Genomic DNA, 17,942 nt, shown 5'->3' with positions numbered 1-17,942 from the left:
GTTGTACTTATCCTACAAGTACGAGAGTGGTGTCAGAGTTTTAAAGCATATTTTCCAACATGTTAAATTATTTTGTGGCATCATCCCACATCTGTAAACTGAACAGAGCGTTCTACATGCTGCATATTTCTGTCTGTATGAAGTGAAATACTTAAGCTTTCAATGCTTGATGCCTTTTTTATTAAGCTTGGATAGTTTATGGTCAAGAGGAATGAGTTATATTGGCTAAATGCAGTCTGTTGTTTTAGGACCCGTGCGGCTACTCGATTAGAGTAGTCATTTTGGTCTACACCTCATTCTGCAGCCCATAAAGAGCAAAACCTCAGAGAATGTGCATGTGTAAGCTCTGCATGGAATAACAATGACACAAGAATAGAAGCGGTAACTGAAGGGAAGAAAACTGATCGAAAAACAAGAATAGAAAAAAAAAATCAAATGACCTTGAGGGAAATATGAGATGCTTTTGATTATTCCCGCAGTTGGATACCTGGCATACGGAACTCCTTTCTCTTTCTGACTTTCTTACATGCGCACACAGCCATTAACACACACATAAACACACACAGTTCGCCGATCATGCTGACCACCCAGCCAGTGCCCCCTGGCCCCCACCTCTCACCTCGCTCAGGGGCGCTATAGCTGAGAAAAACTACACCATTCACTTCCTTTCCTCCCTCCCACCCTCCGCTTTTCCTCCCTCCCCACCTAGTTCCTCCCTCCCTCGCTCAGTGCTCCCATTCATGTTGTAACAACTCGTAAAGGAAGGAGACTTTGACCCCCTCAGTAAAAAAGTTCCCAATCTCTCGTTCATCTGCTGTGTGTAGGAGGGTTAGGCAAATTCAGACTCTCCTAGAGATGACGGCTGTGCGCTGACTTCCTGTTCAAAGTTCCATTGTAAATGTCGAGCTGCTAGAAGTGGTTTCAGGAAAATAAACTACCGACTTAGATTATAACCCTTGCAAATGCTTAGGACCATGCCACAGTCCATCCTTTTCAAGCAAAGAAAACCAACCACAATGTTTTTTATCATACTGTAAGGCTAAAAGGAGGATAAGATGAAAACCCTACAATCCTTACAAACCAACATCCTCATATGACAACCATTACTCTGAAATTACTGCGTGAAAGCAATACCTTATTTTCTCACAACAGTATCTAATTGCTTTGACACAATGATTGTATAAGTACAATTATCCTCAATTGACCCAATGATGCATTGAGTCTTGATAATCAAAATGGGTTACACTGCTTTTCTAATGGACTGAATTAACTTCAGAAACAGTTAACAACATGCCTACTGTGTAAATCCTTCCCGGCAATATGACAGCAAACTAATTCAATTTTACCGATCTGGTATTGTCATACATATTCAAAATTTAAAAAACTTCATATTAATTTAGTAACAAAGTAATTCTCAAATCTTACTGCCACATATCATTTACTTTATCACTGACCATGGCAATGCATCATATCAAGTCAAAATACCTCTGCTTTGACGTTCAAACTGAATGTTTTTTTTTTTTTTTTTTCAATTGAGGTATGGGATGAGGCAGTGTGTTTTCAGTATATGTCATTGTGGTGTGGTGATGAGATGAGATTTCATTCTTCCGTCTACAGTGAATTAAGTTCCAAACCCCAAAGTGTCTGCAATCGGCTGCATGTTAACAGAGAAGACTTGATGAAACACATCCAACTTCAGCCACAACCCTGCAACAAAATTCTCCCTTTTAAGGGCTGTACAGTACCATCGTAGGGACGTAGGGGAGAGCAACCCAAAATAAAAAGTTCACACACACTCACAAATATTTCAGAGTAATAAATAACCATCAGCCCATTAAAATAAAGGACTAATGGTCAGTGTTGCCAATCTTGGAAATGAGGCCTGCGTGTCTGCCCTATACCTCATTTTTGGATCCAAATGAGCACACACCTGATACACTCACAGCATTTTCAGGATCAACTCAGTAGCTCATGTTGGATGTTCATGAAAACACAGAACACATGAGGACCACATGCCACATGTCATCCAGAACTGCCTCCCAAAAGCATGCACATCACAACCTGGTCAGTTAATAAAAACCAGTTCAGTGGCCAATCAACTACAGAATAAGTTTTTTAACAGGCTGAGTAACTGAATGAATCTCAGATCATCCTCCGGCCTGTCGAAAAAACATGACCAGATGTGTTAATTAACAACAGGAGTAACACACTAGTTTACATGCGCATCTGAGCAGCTGACTTTATAACTTGAGTGTTTCACTTGTGTAGCAGACTTGTGGATCAGAGATCTGATGGAGGTAAAGCCGTTCACTCAGTAAGAGACAAAGATAAACAAGAAACATGCATGAAGAAAGTCAGCCAGACAAGACAAGTCAGGGAGTCATTTAGTAAGGGCAGCCAGAGCCATGTGTGGGAGCAGTAGCAGGGGAACCAAACAGAGGTCAGAGGTTAGATGGGATTTGGGTTTCCGGCTTCTAGACCCTGGTGGAGCTCAAACATGTTTCCCTCGCCTCAGAAAACCATCATCTCTGCCCGGATCTGTTCTGCTCTGTGTGCTGTACCACTAACACACCTGTGTTTCTCTGTTGTTATTTAACTATCATGCAGAGCTGCTACTGCACCTGGAACAATTTACTGAGGATATTTTTTTAACACTGCCTAAATACAGTTACTGAACTCTCAGAACAGCTCAGCCAGAGGAATTGTTTCTAATGAGGATGAGAAGACTCATTTTTAGTTGTTTTTGCTGTTGTTGTCGTTCTTTTTGTCCATTAAATCTTTGTTGTCCCTGCTTGCCGATTATGCCACAGGTTAACAGTTCACAAAAAGAAGCAGTAATTACATTCATCGCTCTCTGCACTACTGCCCAACTTCACAAGAGCAAACATGTATTAGAAAGCATGCAAATGTGACATTGTGTGCAGTTTGAAAAAACTGCACTGCCACAACAATGTGTTTTTCATGCATGCCATTGCTTCATTACTCATGTCTATATGTGCATGTGTTTTTTTGTGTATCCTATGTGTACTGTACATGTTTGTGTGTGTGTGTGTGTGTGTGTGTGTGTGTGTGTGTGTGTGTGTGTGTGCGTGTGTGTGTGCGTGTTTATGTGGGGGCAGCTCCCACTGCAGCACTCTTTATAAACACATCAGTTGGGCTGACAGTGCACAGCGGGAGGGAGAGAGAGCCTAGAGACAGCCTGGGACAGAGGCCTCATAAAAAATCACTTCTAATTTATTTCCCTGCAAATTGGAAAGTGCACGCTCACACCTGACTAAATCATCACGCGTCAACTGGAGACGGCCCCCCACTGCACGCTGACGAAACCCGATCCCAGTTTTGCTGCGCAGGCCCAAAGCAGGCCTGGTAGAGAAAACACAGCGTCACGCCGCATACATGGAGACTCTTTAATGGCTTTTGCAGATGTGCTGCTCCCGATAGCCCCTCTAAAGCCCTATCCCAACCCCACCCTCCCTCCTGTGCTCGATCGGGCCCCCGCTAGCCAGCAGGGCTTTATCAAATTTTTCATTTCAACCCATTTTTTTTGTGGTTCGCGTGGCCTCCACATGCCCTCTTGCTCTTTCCCACCAACTCACCCATATCTTTCCACCCCGTTGCTCTTCTTTCGTAGTCATTTCCCCCATTTCATTTCCACCCCACTTGTTGATGTTTTTTACCCTCCCTTGTCTCATTTGTCACTTGGCTACAAGGCATGAGCTCAGCAAACCTTTGGAAACACTTCCATTCCTCACTTTTTCAATATTTTCCTCCTTTTTTTTTCAATTTCTCATTATACACTCCCCTATCTCTCTCCTGTTCTCCAAGTTGGATCCACTTTTTGTGATCATGCGGAACATAGACATAACAAAGGAGTGACATAGGAAATGTCTCTTCGTGTTGCAAGTGCTACTGAGGCCACAACATAACAGCAAAGCACAGAAGGTCTAAAGAATAAAGAAAAAACTCCCCAGACTCCGTACAATAACTCTCAGAAATAAACATTCATCCACAATGCAGCTCATAAACGCACACGGTACATTTCCATCCACTAGTCTTTATATGAATTTTAAATCTGCTTAGAAAAAGGTTTGACCAATACTTATTGTGTCATTTCTCCACTCTGCCAGAAAGCCAAAAAGTAAAGAATAAAAAATGTTTGATGCAGCACCTCAACACCTTACATTATATCTAAAACGTTGTGGGCTATGTTTAGATTAGACAGGTGGGGGCTTTTGGGTTTGTATCTCAATGTAGCTACATTAAAAGTTTACTTTAACAAAAGGAAATTATTACAACCTTCTAACAGAATTAACCATTCAGCTTAAATTCAGACACTTATACCTAGATCCTCTTTAAAATAAGTGTCCCCAGACAACATTGTAAAAAGACAAATAACAGTTAGCGTTCATTTATAAATTCTTTTGTAATACTTCTGTAACACAATGAGGTAATACATTGATACATTTAAATATAAGCTATTAATATGTTATATTATATTATATAATAACAAATGTGAAATAATTTACAAATTTCAACTATCAACAATCAATTTGTTTGTCCACAAACTTTATAAACTATTTAAACTAAACCATAAATTACCATGTGGAAGCACAGAGAGTGGTAAAGTTCTGAGACACAAATGATTTCACTGCATTTGTCTGCAGTAAATGGACTCAAAAACACATACAATTAAAACAGCTGAAGCTAGAAAAAACATATTCACCCAAACCAAAGAACATTGATGAAAAGTTAAACTTACAGTTCTGCTTCTGTCCTGGAGAGTTGGATTGTGTCAGAGAGTAACAGTGACCAACCGGAAGCCAGCATCTTCGTCAGAGACATCCGGGGCCTTTTCCGGTCAGTAATGGCGCTAACTGACCCTGTAACACGTCAAAAGTCCCGGCAGGTGTCTTCATCAGATGACCCCCACAGTTCACCCGGAGGGGCTTCCTGTATTTAAAACCAGGGTAAGGTAGGTTTACACTCATTTTGTGTTACTTATCCAGTAGCCACAAGCGAACTCAAAGAAACTACTACTAGCCGATGCTAAAAACACACTTAATTAACTATAGCAGCTAAGCGGTTACCATAGCTACGCCTGCTAGCTTAACGGCTATTTTTAGTAACTCACGGACTTTACTCCCACACACATACAGACTAAAGTAATGCTTAATTAAGTTAAATTAGGTATGTAAGTGTTGCCGTCTTAAACCAAAGTTGCTATGTTTCCTCCTTTTGTGGACCTCGACCTACTTTCTCTCTCCCTCGCACGGTCGGTGGTTCCTTCCGCGGTCTACGTGTGTGGTGTGCCCGCCCTCTCACTTTCCCTTCCTCACCTACAGCCAATCACTACAGCGACCACTGACCGGCCACTGATATTGACCAATAAAAATGTACGTTGAGGTGAAACTGACGGCGAAATCTGTGTGTTGTAAAGGCACATTAAGTAGAATTTTCCCAACAAAAACATGAACATAATCATACAAAAGGAATCCCTCTTAATCATCAGTTAGGCCTGTGACCCACTAGAAGTGTAGCGTTGTCTGTATTTGCAGAGACCCTCCCATCTGCCTTTATTATAAATGTTATTATTCATTTTCTGTGTTCTGAACATTTCTGGGCATGCTCTGGCTGTCAGAAGCTCAGGAAGTTTGGCTAAATTCTCCTTTCAGGAACATGGATGTATTTAACCGGATACTGAACTCATGTGTCAAAAAGTTTTGGGGCTTTCAGGCTTACTTACTCAGTATGCGGCCCACTAAATTTGCGCTGTATTGTTTCTCCGGCTGCCCTCACCTGTGAGTTCCCCCTCCACCCATAGACTTTACATTGTGATGATGGATTATTGGTCAAGTATTCTTCGACCCTATTCAGTTTCTTTCATACCTATTCACATTACTTTATTCAATACTAAGTTATTTTACAGTTTGTGTGTCTTAACTTAACTTTTATTCCTTGTTTGTGCACAGGGGCTCTATGGAAGCATATGCAACCACAATAGCAGCAATGAAGTGCCATGATGTGTCCTAGTTATTAGTTCTTGATTTATTGTGCTATCTTGCATGTTGTGCCACCTTGCTGTCTTAATTTTCACGTAAAGACAGTTGATTAAAACATTAAATCAAACTTTATTGTGCTGTTAATTATGAAATTCTCTCAAAACTTACAAAACTGTTCTAATGGAAACATACTCACATATTTTTGGTAGAACTCAAATCAAATCTAACACATAAAATTTGAGAGAAAAAAAGCAAAAACTGACATTTAGCTAGTTTCCTTCCAGAAAACATACAGCCGATGTTTTTGCTGACTCATCAGAGTCTGTATAGCTCAACAGGCTGACCGATCAGTCATGCGTGTGTATTCCAAACACTGTGTTGACCTTCACCTTTCCACCACAAATACGGTTCCCCTTCATTATCTAATGAAGACTGTGGCTGAGGAGTCACAAACCAAACACAACACAGAAAAAATCCCAGCATGCCATGTAAAAACAAAGCGTGGCGAGAGTGAGCAAGATGAACCGTGTCGTGCACTCCCACAAAAGTTCACAAGCAAATATGAGGCTGATAAATGGTGCAAGGATTTTCCAATGTGTACCTACATACATAGTACACTTTGTTCTGACCAACGCACAGATCTCCCCATAAAACGAATTCAACATAAAAATGAGGAAGTCCAAACAGAGGTAGACAAACTAACAGCTTGATAACATACTCTTGTGTTTTGCAAATGTGGTTCTCTCTCTGCTTAAACGGACAATGTGTGGCCCTGCTTGTAGGTTTATTGTTTATTGTTTATTGTTAAAAAGATCCCCATTAGCTGTCACCAAAAGTGGGACGAGCTAGTCTTCCTGGGGTCCACAAGACAAAACAAAAATCACTTAACAATTAAACATTGTAGACATTATTTTATACATCATCAGAAATCATTCAGAATAAGTTATTACATTCATATCTATTACATTAATTATCACTTTCATACAGTAAATATGTTAATTCACTACTCACAAATTTAAATAGTGCATTCTCAAGTAATAATTAAAAGATACTTTACTATTCAGTTCACGTATATTCAGTGGGCAATTATTCCAATAACTGATAGCACGATAAATAACTGTTCTCTTTAAGGTCTTTGCTTATGTGGCTTGCTTGCATTTGTAGTACCTCTGTCTGTGTTTTATTGCTGTACAGGACAGAGTGGTCAGATGTTGAGGTCACTGAGAAACTGTTTACAAACTCACCCCAAGGCCTCGAGGTCAGGAGCAGAGGGCAGCAAGGGGGTTGGGAGGACAGGACGGAGGCACACTTTAGTTTTTACAATCTCATTTTGCTGTCTTTCAGTTTCTTTTTCTCTCTTTCCCTGCTTAGGACTGTTTGACATCCTTTTTAAAACATGAATAATTTGCACACAAAAAAAAGAAAAAAATCTTCATCTGTCTTCTCATCTCAGACACTCTCACATGCTCCTCTCTTGCTGTCAGGGATGAGTAACACAATCTCTGCTGTCTTTGTGACCAGATGTTCAACTCTGTATAACCCATGGCTGGATAATCCAGGCTCCATCCAGATCGCAGCCTGAGTCCCTCCTCAACTCTTTCTCCACTGGCACTGTCACATCCTCATTCAGGTAAAGTCAATACACTTTTAAATCAAATCATTTCTAAGTAAAATCCCAAATAGAGCTTTTATCCAACACAAGATGAACATTTTCCTATTATTACCCTGTTAATGGCATTCATACCCATGATGCATCCCTACAGCTGTTATCAAAGATTTTGCCTGATTAATTTCTGGGGCTTTAACTCTAATAATTTATATTTAGTAGAGATTTCAAATCCCACCTATAGGTGGAGACAACAATGTCAATAATAGGTAATTGCAGGGTTTGTAGGGAAACTGATTTGCAAACAGGTCTTCTGACATGTCACAGTTAAAAAAGCAGACATGTAAATGATTAAATTAATCGCTGAATTCCATTTAGCTTCCTTAGTTTTAGGGTCCTTCTGTATTGTGTATGTTGGCTCACTGTCCCACATCAGAGGCTGACATTTTTTCCGGAATCCCAAGTTGGATCCCCGCGAGATGGGAGTCAGTTTTACTACTATCAGGGGACTGGGAGTGGACAGGAAAAACAGTAAACGGGAGCAGGCAGGATGGAAATCATAATAAGAATAGATCAGTTTTTATATATAAATAAATAAATACAATCACTGACAGGCTCCAGCCCTCCAAACGTGTTAGAATCAGAGATCTACCAGCTGGCCCTCATTAGAAAAAATATAGGGAGCCCCAGCCAGTGTGTTTTTAATGTTTGTGTGCCCTTTGGTGAATACATTTTGAGTCAGGGAACAGAATGGGATGGCTCAGAAGAGTGGGATGGGACAGGACTGAATATTCACTCCATGTCACCCTCTATCCCACATGTCATAGTTTAAGAATCTTACTCATAATTCCTTTAATGTGTGGACTAGACAATTTCCTCGGGCAATTGTGGCTGTAGTATTTAAGAAGAAAATACTCTCAGATCAATTTAACAATACCGTCCTCCATTGGAAAAAAACGGAGACACTTACTTTCAAAGCTTGGTTAACGGCACTGACTGAAACATTGCACCTTGAAAGGATTCGTTACTCTCTTAGTGGTAGGTTAGAAGACTTCAAGAGGATGTGGCAACCAATTATTTCTTTCTTAAAACAGGATGTAGGAAAAATTGAGTAGTACTGGGTGGGCGGGACGGGGTGGGTCAGGGAGGGTGTTATTATTTATTTATTTTAATATATGTATTCGTTTACATATTTTTGTATACTTTTTATATTTTTCTCCCATTTATTGTTTTTTCATTTATTGCTTATTTGTAGGACACCTTTGTTAATTATAATGAAATTATGAAGCATTGGACAAACCAGAGATGGATGTATTTTTGATATACTGTCTGCTTCACAATAAAAATATTTGAAACAATTTAACAATACCGCACTGTAGCAACTAGAGCAGACAACAGTGCATACATTTGGTTCTAGCAACAGTTTTAACATTCAGTGAAGATTAAGGGGGGTTGGCTGGACCAGTGCAGCTGTATTTAATATAGCACTAATTAAAAGACCCAGCTCTGAGAGTCTGCAAGTACATCTTTTTTCATAACAAATGTTTTGACTTGTTACAACAGGAGAGCCACAGGTGTAACTAATAACCAGTAATCAATTCCAGTGAGGCTGCATGTACAATACATATCTAGAAATAAAGGTTGTTTCACTGAAGGTTGTCTCACTGATGTTGCATGTTTGACAAACAAACTATATTATAAAAAACTAACTATAGTAAGCCAGAAAAATATGTAGTATGTCCCAATACATAGCACTACATCAAATGCAGTATGCAAAAAGTACCAGAATGTCTTACTACATCCAGTCGCATTTTGCAATATGCAAGCCAGCATGCTTTTCTGGCTCTTCTGACCAACAACCCTCTATATATGCTCGCAGCATATATATGAGCCAGAGGGTCAAAGTTTAATTGCAGTGGATCATTGTATGTCCCAATTGTGTGTATACTGTGTGCAACAGTGCATAATTTGTAAGGGCAGCTGCAGTATGTACGAAAGTAAAAAGATACCAATGTAATTGTGATCACAGATAATCTGAAAAAAAAAATGTCATGGTAACCAGTAACTTTATTAATTGAACATGCTCATTATGGTACAATACACCTTTTACTGTAAAAGCAATACTCATTAAAACAATTACCATGTGAAAAAAACATTAATCTCAATGTACATCAAATGAAAATGAAATCTGTGTCGACATACTGTACATGTGGACTCCCCCAACCCCCTCCCGTCTTTTCCCCAACCCAGTATTAATGTAGATCCCTAGAGTAGTGACCTAACAACCTACAGACTAATTCCCTGTCCTCTCATATCCTGCCGTGTGCACAGAGGCCACTGGTCCGGCCCGGCCAGGGCAGGTGAAGCCCTGAACTCCATTGCATAACGACAGAGGAAGTCATCCGTCAGTGTAGTGGAGTGGGGTGGCACTCAACTATGTCCCATTTTTTTTCTCGGTGGGAGCAGCAGCTTCCAGCGTGTGAGGGTGACAGCGCAGTGAGCCTGAAGTGTTTGTGTAAGCCTAAATCAGTTTGAGAGCAGTGGAAACAATCCAGGGGGCTCAAAGGTGTGTGTGTGTCTGCGTGTGTGTGTGTGTGTGTGTGTGTGTGTGTGTGTGTGTGTGTGTGTGTGTCTGTCCCTCCCTAATGATTTATTGTGACAAATGATCCGCCATAAACAAACAACAAGCAAGCCACCCGTCTGTCCACACAAACAAACAAACAAACAAGCAGAGGAGACAGACAAACAGGCCGTCAGCCGAGTGACAGCAGAGTTTAAGATGATCAATCACAGTTCGGCAGAGTGCGGGGCTTATTTAGTTGTGATCAACGATCAAGGGTGCATTGTGTGTATCCGTGTATATTAGTGCTTGCACGCATGCCTGCACGTCCACCTGTGTTCATGAGTGTGCGAACATGTGTTTTTTCGGTATGACTTTGTGTGCATGTGTATGCGGTTGCCAGTCTGCCCGTCATATGTGTGTGTTTCTGAGCGAACAAGTGTGTGTGTGGGATGTAACTCAAGCCAGAGCGGCACAACACAGCAGCCTGTTCAAAGGCCCGTTTGTATTATTACAGCTTGTCCAGCTGCTCAGGACAGACAAACAAGACTTAGAGCTCTGAGCTACAAAACACAGACCTCCCACCCCAACGCAGAAACCCCTGTGGCCCGGCCCGGCCCGGCCCAGCCCAGCATTGTGGCTCAGAAATGGACAAACAAACGCCTACAAATAGACAAACTGCAGGGCATGAGGGGAAGTTTTATCCTGAAATGATGAAGGATGAATGCAAATTCAGATCATCATCAAAAGGAGCGTGTTTGCTTTTTTTTTTTTGTTCTTCCACTAACTGCCAAAAAAACGGCCATCTGGGATGTTTCTTCTACATCACTACCAAATTCTGCTACCTATTGCATCATACTCATCAATCATGTTTGTTATAGTTGAACGAATGAGGGAGTTTTTATGATACTTTGTTCCAAATTGATAATGTTCATTTATTTAAAAAGATGTGGTACACTTGTGTCAACATTTGCACAGTGAGTGGCAGTGGCCCCCTCTCTGCTCCATTCTCTCCCCGTGAACAGTATGGAAAGTGCCTATACATTTCTACACCGCACTGTAATGAGTAACGCTAGCCCCTGTCAAAATATTGAGTCTCCATCCCACATTTGCTTTTCAAATCTCACATACTTCATTGAGCAATGATCCTCAAAACAAAATATTGCTTTATATACACAGCGATCTACTTAGAAAGCTGATGAAAATTAATGCCTGTATTTCCAGTGCAGACTTTTTGCCGGCAATATTTCTTCTTGGTGTGTACTCAGTGTGCACTCTGTTGCCCTCTGAACAGCTCTCTCCTCTGGAGATCTCCCCAAATGGATCTGATCGTGGTGATTAAGATCAGAGTAAGCTAACACTCTCGCTCCCTCACACCTCTCACTCTCCCACCTCCTCTACTCCTTTATATTCTCCCAGCTTTCACCTCAACTTGTGCCATTTGTCCTCCCATCCATCCTCCATCCTCCTCACTCCTCCATTCCCTCATCTATCCCTCTCTCCTCCTCCTCCTCCTCCTCTCTCCCTGTGCTCCTGCTCCCTCTCCCTCTCTGAATCGGGGTCCCTGTGTGCCTGTATGTAACATCAGTAAAGCTGTCAGGCAGCCAGGCCAAGGTAAACAGCCCAGCGCTGGGTTCAGGGGTGATGGGGGCCGAGATGTTTTTCCTCAGGAACCCAGGGACCCCTGGAGGCTTCTGGCTGGGGCCAGGGAGGGGCCGAGGGGGGAAGATGATCCCCTCAGTTGCCCCCCACAAGAACACACACTGGCCGATTTCTCTCTCTCTCTCTCTCTCTCTCTCTCCATCTCCATCTCCATCCTTTCCCTTTTGTCTCCATACTCCTCATCACACACTCTTTCTCTCTCTGCATCTGTGTACACAAATCTCTTTAACAGTATCTCATTGAGACAATCATTCATCAGCATGCTCACACACTCACACTTCTTGCTTAAAATATCCCTGTGTTGAAATAAAATAAATATAAACGTGTATTAGGGCTGGGCAATATGACCAAAATCTTCTCCTATTATATAGTATTTTGTATTTCAATATTGATAAATATCACCCAATACCACATTTTTGGTAATTCAATAAATGAATAGTCTACTGTAAATGAAATAACCACATGGGAAAGCTTAGTTTTGCATTCTCCATATTAGCAAAACAGTTGTGCAAGGATCAGAATGTAAAGTGTCGTCCAAATTACATAAATATTGCTGTAACAAAGTTTGTCCTCTGGTTTTTCGACATCACAATATAGAAAAATATGTACAATGCCAGGACATAAATTCCGACTTATATCATCAAAACGACGACAATTGGCGTTTTGATGATATATGTCTTCATATTGCCCAGCCGTAACATGTTTATCTTTGTCCCATAAACAGTGTTCAATATGCAGTGTATAGGAGATGTTGAAATCATAAATATAATTGTATTTCCAAAAACATGCTTCTCAGAGTGAAATGACGTTTTTGAAAGTAGACTTGGAATGTGATTTTGGCCCGATGTGCTTCTCAAGGAATTCAGCAAATCAATTATGTCACTTGAAGAGGAAAAGAAGGAAAAAGTGGACAGAGACAAGAGAAGGAGGAGGGATGTCTAGAAAGGAGAACAAGAAGGGAGAGATAAAGAGGAGAGAGAGGGAGTTAAAGGGGGAATGAGGGAAGGAAAGGAAAGGTAGAAGAAGATAGGGGAGAAGTGATATCCCTCACCCAGGCGTGACCCCTCTCAGCCCCAGTGAGCTGCTCCCTCTGAGGGAGGCAGACGGCCCAGAGAACGAGAGCAAGACGGGGTACATCCAGAGGTTGCAAATCAGAGGCAGCACTAAAAACATAGCAACTGGAAGCGAGAGAGACAGAAAGAGGGGAGAGAAAAGAGACAGAGAATGCTGGGAGTTGATGTAGAGTGGGAGAAGAGACTAAAAATGAGATGTGAAAAAAGAGCGAAGAAGGATTTAATGGAGAAAGCAAGAAGGTCAGAGAAGAAATGGAGGAGGCAGAGGGGAAAAATTGTTGAATGAAGACGGGAGCCGGTCAAGCCAAGAAAAGCATGTAGAATTGAATTAGGGGAGGGAGAGCCACCGAGCAAACCAACAGGAGAGGAAAGCAGGGGTGCAAGGAGGAAGAGGAGGGCCATTACCCTTCGTACATCAGCCGTTACATCCCTTGGCGGCTGTCGGAGGAGAAAAAAGAGAGGAAACATCACAGAGTGGATGGAAGGATTAGGATAATTGGAGAGGAGTAAGAAAGGGAGAGCAGATTCAGCGGAAAGAAAGGTTAAGACCAGACTTTATTTGCAAATACTGTTTGTTTTGACCTTCTTATGGTAGCAGGTGGGTGGAGTCGGGAACACTGCTGTGGGATGGAGTGATTTTAGGGGACCCAGAGCTTGAAATATAATCCCTGGAACATGTCAGGGATTATAGATATTTATTGTGTCCGAACTTTAGTTGAGCTCTGGACAGAGTTCACACATTTTGTAATAGTGGGTGGCCTTCGTCATATAATCAATGTCAGAAAGTTGCCTTAGTATGGCATTTCTCTATTTACCTGACGTCATTAGAGTTGAGATGTTGTGGTCTAAATAGATTTTTTAAATGTGTAATTATTCATTTTTTAGCCCAGATGGGAGGAAACAACTCTTCTGCCACATATATTAAATGGACTTTACTTTGAAGGAAGCTTTGCCTGGAATTTCATGATAAGATGTAAAGAAAAAGACGAGGGAGTGCCTCCATCCAAAACCTTAGTAATTGTACCAATTTAACAACGTCTAGCAGACACTGATATTTAAGGACATGCGTTAAAGCTTAGAAAAAGTGGCTGGCATTCCAGTCTACAGCCGTGAACTTTCCAGAATGTTTTCAGTTCAATGTATCATGTCTTCATTTCCATTTGATGCTGTGCGAAGCCTCCTGTCCATTTTTTTTTTGCCTTACATCTCACCTTGCAATTTGACTCCTCTTCCTCCTCGTCTTCATCTCCTCCTGTTCCTGTTCCTGTTCCTGTTCCTGTTTCCCCGGCAGTTGTAAGTCATCCTGTTGCTGCTCCTCATCAATCCCACACAGCCACAATGGTCTGTGACAGCAGCACCAACAGGCCCATGACAGGCCTGCCACCCGAAGGGCCTGTCCCAGCCAGCCAGTCCACAATATGGTAGAAGACAAACAGACATGAACATGCACAATTCACTTCTCTCCCCCCCAGAAATGTATTGGCGCCTGGCTGTGTGGCCCAGCCCTGTTTCTCTGAGGCACAGCCATCGCCTGCTTACCTGCCTGTCTGAGGCCCGAGATCACATCCTCCCCATTACACTGTACAAATCCTACAGCATAGCTTCAGCTACAGCAATGTCCGTCTATCCAACATGGTCTCACAGAAATCCGTGAAATAGCCACGGATTTCGCTTAACTCAAAATCCGTGGAATAGCCACGGAATCGCTCAAATTTCCGTGAAACTGACACGGATTTCGCTACAATGCAAGTTAATGACAGTCATATCCCGTGGCTATTCCAACATACAAAGTGATTATGTACATTCACTGAGTGAAGATTTAGAAAATAAAACATATATTTCTCGCTAGAAATGTGATCAAAATCCATTTTTATGCAGAAACTAAGTCAAAATATTGATTTATCTGTCGCCATGTTTTTTGTTCTGACCGCTGGGACCTTGAAAGTCACGTGACTTGGAATGAACCAATAGCCACGGGATATGACTGTCATTAACTTGCATTGTAGCGAAATCCGTGTCAGTTTCACGGAAATTTGAGCGATTCCGTGGCTATTCCACGGATTTTGAGTTAAGCGAAATCCGTGGCTATTTCACGGGTTTCTGTGAGACCAGGTTGGTCTGTCCGTCCACTTTGGTCATGTTTACTCCTGCTCGGCTTCTCTCTCCTTTTTCCCTCCTTATGCTCTCCTTATTTCCTCTTTAACATCCTCTTCGGTTTCTTCACCTCTGCCATAATAGAGAGGAAGCAAAATGACGTTGGCTCACCATGGGGTTAGCATCGCCTTGGGGTCCACTGAGAATTCCCTTGTGGGATTTATGAATTGGATTTCGGATCATTACAGAAAATAAGCTCTGTGGCAAACAGACCTTTCTGATGCATATGCATTTTTTTCAGCAGGATTACCTTTATAAATGAACACCACTTTTATGATGTTTGAAGCGTTTGCAGCTGACAGAAGTAAAAAGCTAACGTTATGCTATAGCAAACTACTCCACGGTCGTGGTTAAACGTCACTACCATTATGCTTCAGATGACCTCCGACAAGCTGACCAGCGGTTTTGACAAGCTAGCGAAACCATGGCCTAATAAATTGTTTATTATTTTGTGTGCTTGCTTGCAAAAGCACACTAACTACTATTCACCGGGTCTATTCTTATTTTTATTCTTCCGTTTCTTCCGTGTTTTTTTCGGTCGACTACTCCTCCCAGAGTTTTGCTCGCACATACACAAAAAAGGTATCAAACCGACCGGCTCGCCCATGACAAGTGTGCTATGACTTTTCTAAGGGTTTCGACAAACGGTTTTCAAATTATTGGGCAAAAACACGTCAAAAAATCCCCCCAATGTAACCCTATGGAGAGTCTAGAGTGGAGAAGTCATCAAACAGAGTGTAGAGGGAGAGAAAGAATTGTCAAAAAATAAATTTGAAAACTGCGCTCCAGGCCGCAAATTTCACTCTACAGAAATAATTTATACATAGAAACGTAGGAAAATTTGTCCTCTCACTCACAATCCTCTGGTAAAGCTGTCAGAGTTATAGTTTGGGCGCAGGACGCACAGATGCTCAAACAAAATGCACCAACTGCCGCATCGGCTCCCATATTAAAAATGAAGGAAGATTTCTCAAAAAAAAAATTAAACAGTTTTTTAAAATCGCTCTAACAAAGCTATTTTTTCATTTTTCTTAAAAAAAAACATATGGAGATGTTCAGGAAGAACTCAGGACGCTCAAAGTAAAGTCGGATCAATGATAGGTATTATGGTTTTGCCGAAAATGCTTTCTGTTCGAGGCCAGAATTTCAAGTTTGTCGACCTCTGTCTGCTCACTTTGATGGAACTGTCTCCATCGTCAGTTAATTTCAGTTGATTGCTCTGCTCTGATTGGTCGACTCCACCTGGCCACGTGGTTGCTTAGCTACCAAAGCCCCCCCCCCTCCTCCAACACAGACATTCTAACTGATAACTGTCAGTTTACTCTAAGTAAACAGACATGGCTTTCTTCATAAAACACGAGACCTTATAACTTGACCATACATTGTCCAATCTGCCTCAAACTTGTCATGCATGATGATGGTTCATCACTTTTCAGTTCTACATAACAATAATTCATAAATTCCTGCCCTTTTTATTAGCCACGCCCCCTTTTACTAACTATTGAACCGTTTGTCCTAGAAACTTGTATAAGATGTCAGATTACTCAGCATAGAGTCCCTGTTTAACTGGTGATTGATAACCCCGCCCCTTTTGATAAGCCACGCCCCTTTTACTAACTAGTGAACCGTTTGTCCTAGAGACTTGTATGAGGTGTCAGTGCACTCAGCAGAAAGTCCCTGTTTAATCCGTGCCCCTTTTGATAAGCCACGAGAGTCACGGTCCAGAGGCAAGCACACAATCAAAATTTCTTTAGGAATTTTCTAGTTCTCATCTACAATCTACAAAAGTTTGCAAGAAACACACGCCTAGAAGCTGTACACTGTAAAAAACGTTTGTAGAAATTACAGTAAAACACTGTCAAGTTGCATCAGGTTGTAAAATTAAACATTGTATATCACCGTAGTAGACACTTTTAATTACCGTAAATCAAAGAATACCATAAAACTTTGAATTCTACTGTCATAAACTGTAGAAAACACATAGTTTTGCAGTAAATATAAAATTTTCATGTACAATTTATGGAGAAATGCCATGATGACACAATTACCCTAAAAGTAATGGGATTAATCAGTAAAAAATTACAGTTTTTGCTGATATTTACATTTACATATGCTCACTGTATTTTTTACGGTGAAGTTCTGGCAACTACAGCTGCCAGTATTTTACTGTAAATTAAACAGATTTTTTTTACAGTGTAAGCTGGACAAGTGAGAGTTCCCATCCGTGTCCGGAGTGAAGCTAGCAACCGCTTTAAGAACACATAAAAACTTAAAAATTCACATTACTACATTACTGACATATTTTATGTTGTACAACAGAATATAAATACCTGACCGCAGCTGCAGTTAGCTTTACTTTATGAAAAGTGAAATCTGACTCCTGGTACTCTGTTCTGCGAGTCTGCTGCTGCTTCTGTGGGGAGCAGACATTTTCAGTTTATTGGCTAATTGTAGTGTCCAAGGTCCACTTATTGATAACAAGCTTGGTGTTTTACTTGACTATAGCATCATTAGCATTCAAGCTTCTTACTCAGAACATGTTGGCGTGTAAACATTAGCATTTAGCACCGACTACCACAGTGCTGATGTACAGCCTCCTGAACAAATAGAGTTATTTGTATCTGTGTATTTAGTGGTTCCAAGAAACTTGAGGTTTTTTGACCAGGTTTCTTTTTGGATGTTTCTGTTATATACTATTGTATTGTTGAAACAAGCTTTATTAGCTAAGTGGCGAGTGCTTATGAAGGCCGTTTTTCTCTAGTAGGGTTGAATGACGTCTAATTCTCTGAAGGCTGTTTCACATTTCATACCAAGAGGTTTTCTACTGTTGGTTAACCTTTAATTTTTTGTGAAGGTTTTTACTATTTAGCCAAACAACAAACCAACCA

At 41.1% G+C, this 17,942-nt stretch overlaps 1 protein-coding gene and 1 long non-coding RNA gene across 3 annotated transcripts in view; one reads left to right on the top strand and one right to left on the bottom strand.

Moving 5' to 3' along the window:
• Positions 1-5,222, bottom strand: part of LOC131977396 (uncharacterized) — a 77,757-nt gene extending 72,535 nt beyond the window's left edge. Inside the window, exon 1 of the long non-coding RNA XR_009394887.1 lies at positions 4,760-5,222. This is a non-coding gene — a long non-coding RNA (uncharacterized LOC131977396). The remainder of the gene's footprint in view (positions 1-4,759) is intronic.
• The window catches only part of haus8 (HAUS augmin like complex subunit 8), a 48,570-nt gene continuing 35,497 nt past the window's right edge, over positions 4,870-17,942 (top strand). The window contains exons 1-2 of one of the 2 annotated variants that reach the window (XM_059340666.1): positions 4,870-4,972; positions 7,521-7,629. The gene's annotated coding sequence lies outside the window, so the exon portion shown is untranslated. The remainder of the gene's footprint in view (positions 4,973-7,520; positions 7,630-17,942) is intronic. The other variant, XM_059340667.1, reaches the window with a different exon arrangement.

This window comes from Centropristis striata, chromosome 9 (assembly GCF_030273125.1).
Source record: "Centropristis striata isolate RG_2023a ecotype Rhode Island chromosome 9, C.striata_1.0, whole genome shotgun sequence".
Taxonomy (NCBI): Eukaryota; Metazoa; Chordata; class Actinopteri; order Perciformes; family Serranidae; genus Centropristis; species Centropristis striata.
The sequence above is the reverse complement of the archived record's forward strand: the minus strand, read 5'-3'. Positions and strand labels throughout refer to the sequence as shown.